This window comes from Dasypus novemcinctus, chromosome 24 (genome assembly GCF_030445035.2).
Source record: "Dasypus novemcinctus isolate mDasNov1 chromosome 24, mDasNov1.1.hap2, whole genome shotgun sequence".
NCBI classification, from domain to species: domain Eukaryota; kingdom Metazoa; phylum Chordata; class Mammalia; order Cingulata; family Dasypodidae; genus Dasypus; species Dasypus novemcinctus.
Genome location: NC_080696.1, coordinates 30198107 through 30202187, shown reverse-complemented (window position 1 = coordinate 30202187; position 4081 = coordinate 30198107).

Genomic DNA, 4081 nt, shown 5'->3' with positions numbered 1-4081 from the left:
GCTTCAGAGTGTTCTTATGTTCACTCATTCATTTCCCAAACACGTGTCTTGTAGGCAGCTTCTATCTGCAGGCCGTGGTACACAGCATGGTAAGTCCTTGCTCAGTTCCACCAGGGAAGACAGACAATTAACAAGGACACAGATAAACAAGCAAGATCATTTCACCTGCTGACAAGTGCTGTGAGGTATGAGATGGGGCACAGCGGTGGGGAGATCCTGGAGGGGGAGAGAAAACAGCTCAAAGACAGTGTCCTGGCCCCTGAGAGATGGCACTGCACTGCCAGCAGAAGGAGGAGAAAGGCTCGGGCATGGGAAGAACCTGGTGGGACATTCTAAGCACAGGCAAAGGTGGTGGGGCTGGAGCAAGCTCAGGCAAGAGAATGAGGGGAGGGAGCTTTGTTGAAATGATCATGGAGAGGTGGGCCGGGACCTGACGAGAGAGAGAGAGAGAGAGAGAGAGAGAGAGAGAGAGAGAGAGAGAGAGAGAGAGACTAACAAATAACCTTTTGATGGAGATTTGGGCTGTTTCTGTTTTATCCCTACTTGCAAACAATTTTACAAGAAACCTCGTTGCACACAAATTACTAAACATGGGAGGGTTGGTTCAAAGGCATGAACAATTTTTGCCATATCCAGATGGCCACTTGCCTTCCATTGCACTGCTCCAAACAAGCACGGGAGAGCCAGTCTCCACTCCGAACTGTCGCTACCCGCTCTGCCCCTAGGAACACTCCTTCCCCACCTCCCTCCACCCCTGGCACAAACCCGTGAGTCTCCAATGCATTTGTATTTCTTGTTACAATCTGGACTCACACATTAAGAAAACCTCAGGACTAGCTCTAAGTGATGAAAAAGACTGCCCAGGGGGCCCCCTTCCACCAGCATGAGTCAGAGAGGGGCTTCTGACACCTTCAAGGGGCCGATTCACTCCATTCTTCCAATGACAGAGAATTTGCTGTTTTTCTATTCAGCTGTGAAAACAAGGGACACCGAGTGGACGCAGGCCGGTGGTTCCAGATGCTGCAGGGCCTACTCCCTGAGCGCCAGGAAAGGTGGGAGCCTCGTCCCTCTGGGCCTCAGGGCCCCATCTGCGTTCCCTGGTTGTGGGGAGCCTGTGGGGAGCCCCCTGCCTGCCTCCTGGCTTCCCGTCAGGTTCTCGCTGCTGCCCGAGCCTCCTGTTATAAGCGGCCTTTTTAGAAGAAGGCAGTTTCCTTTCCTCAGCAGCCACAGCATCTGCATCGTGTTTGGACACCCCTTTAGGGGTGTCCTATCCTATCCCTATCATTTAAGGGCCTTCTTGATTCTTTTAGTTTTATTTGCAGGAGTTTGCTAAGATTTCAGAAATCCCTAACTTAAGTGCGTTCAGGGTCTGATTTTAATGTTGGCATTTGAAGCTGCTTTTGGAGATGGTTTACTTTGTCTTTCCTTGACTGACTCAGTGAGCATCTTAACTGAAAGGGGATATTGTGACACACTGCCTCTTCATAATATTTTATCCTTTATGACAAGTGACTTTTTTTCCATAGCAAAATAGACAAATAGAAAATCTTTGACACAAGTAGTAATTGTTATTAATTAACTGCTTATAAGGCGTCAGGTGCCAAGCTGGGTTCATTGTCTCAATTTATCTTCGGAGCAACTATGTAAGGGAGGTATGAATTGTGTACGCTTTTCACAGAGGCAGAAACCGAGGCATCTAGAGGTACCACCAGTAACTTGCCCAAGGTTCTGGAGCCAGCTCCGGGCTGAACTGGATTGCCAACCCAGGACTTTCAAGAATCCTTGCTCTGTAATCACGGGTTTTGTTGGCCATTTTCTCTCCCTTGGCAACATCATAGCTGGGGGTAGGGGTTTTGCATTGTGTCAAACTAGCAAAGCTAGAATTGCATTTTCTCAGAGTTCCTTACCCTGACGGGTTCTGGGTTGGCACCGGCCACCAGAGACATCACACTCAGGGTTTCCAAGTGAACAAGCCACCATCAAACGACACTCTGAAGGTGGGCGGTGGGCGCCAGGCCACACAGACCGGCATGTGTGTTGTTGCGGATCTGCAGCTCCTCCCTTGGGCTGGGGCAGCACCCAGAGCGCACCCAGCTGCTCCGGCTTCCACCAGGTTCTCTTTCAGCTTCTCGAGTCCTGGGCCAGGTGTGGGTCAGCACCGTGGGAAGGGCGCCAGGTTCTCCTGCAGGTCACCACAGCATCAAGGTGGTGAGAGACAGGCACGAGTCCAGTCTGCCCAGCTCTGCCCTCAGGCAGCTCTCCTTCCCGACGGCTGGCCCCGTGTTCCTCCCGGCATGAGTTCAACCCCTCTAAGAAATTCCTTATTCTCCATTGCTCAGAAAGGCTTCTCTGACTGAACCCTGGCTGACTGTACTGATTGATTGAATGATTTTAAAGAAGCTTTAGATTACATAAATGTTACATAAAAAATATAGGGGATTCCCATATGCCCCACTCCCTCCCCCTCCCATGCTCTCCCACATTAACAACATCCTTCATTAGTGTGGTACGTGTTACAGCTGATGAACACATGTTGAAGCATTGTCACTAACCATGGATTATAGTTTATATTCTGTCCTGGCCTGTTACCCTACACCAAGGGTTGCCATATTTATGGAAAAAAAAAATTCAGGAAGCCTAATTACATTTGAATTTCAGGTAAATAATGAACAATATTTTAGTATAAGTATATCCCATGCAATATTCAGGACATACTTATACTAAAAAGTTGTTCATTGTTGATCTGAAATAGCTGAGGTTCAAATTTAACTGGGTGTCCTTACTTTACCTCATCTCAGCTCCCATGGGCCCCTCATCCAGAAAGTATCTGAGCATAAATTTAGATTTTACAGATGAGCATTTAAAAAACTTGCAGTGAAGTGAGGGGTTTGACAGCCCAGCTTCAGAATCTATCTCTGCTGCTTGCTTGCTGTGTGACCTTGAGCAAGCAGCCTTCTGTGCCTCAGCTTCCTGATCAGTAAAATGGACATAAGAGGGAAGGGGATGTGGCTCAGGCAGTTAAGCACCTGATTCCCACATGGGAGGTCCCAGGTTCAGTTCCTGATGCTGCCTTAAAAAACAACAACAACAACAACAAAACAAACCACAAGCAAAACAAATGAAAAAATCAACTTGGGAGCTGATGTGGCTCAGTGGTTGAGCACTGACTTACCACATATGAGGTCCCAGCTTCAATCCCCCACCCTGGCACCTCAGCAACAACAAAAAAGTGGACATAAGAGTTCCTACCTCATATCTATTGAGAAGATAAAATAAGTTTAAGTCATATAAAGTGTTTACAACAGTGGGTCAACACCGCATTAGTGAGGCTGTATAATCTGTCAGTGGCTCGCTCTGGGGCTCATAGAAGGAAGAGCATCAGCCCCAGCTCTGCAGGAAAACCTGGCTGTGCCAGACCATTAGGAGTCCTCAGGATTTGTCAAGTGTGACCATTATTTTACTTCATTTTGCTTTCCATGCTGACTCCATTGACTGGCACACTCAGAGGAATCTAGTGATCAGAGACTCCTGGATGAAAATCTCCATTTCACCGTTTCTAGCTGTGTGACTTTGAGCAAGTCCCTTCAGCCTTCCTCATTTCACCCACCATGTAGAGATAAGGAGCCCTAATGGCAGGCACGTGAGGGGTTAACATCTCACTAATGCACAGCACCTGGCAGACACCTGTGCCTGGCTGAACAGATGAATTTACTACTATACAGCTGTCATCACACTGCGTTCTGGTTTTCAGTTTACATATTGTTCTCCCCCACAGCCTGAGTCCCTCAAGGACAAGGATTATTCCACATCATCCTAGGTTCCCAAAGCCAAGTGTGGACCCAGAGCCAAAAAGCCATCCAGCTTTGTGGAAGGAAAGAAGGGAAGGAGGGAGGGATGGAGGGAGGAAAGGAGAAGGCAGGGTCAGAGGGGGCTGGAGGGAGGGTGAGGGGGGAAGTGGAGAGGGTGACGGGGTGTGGGGAGAGAGCTGGAGGGGTGGGAGAGGGAAAGTTGGGTTGGGAAGGGGCAGAGGGGAAGAAGGATGGGTCAGTCAATGCTTTCCTTCTCTGGCCTCTTCTTTATC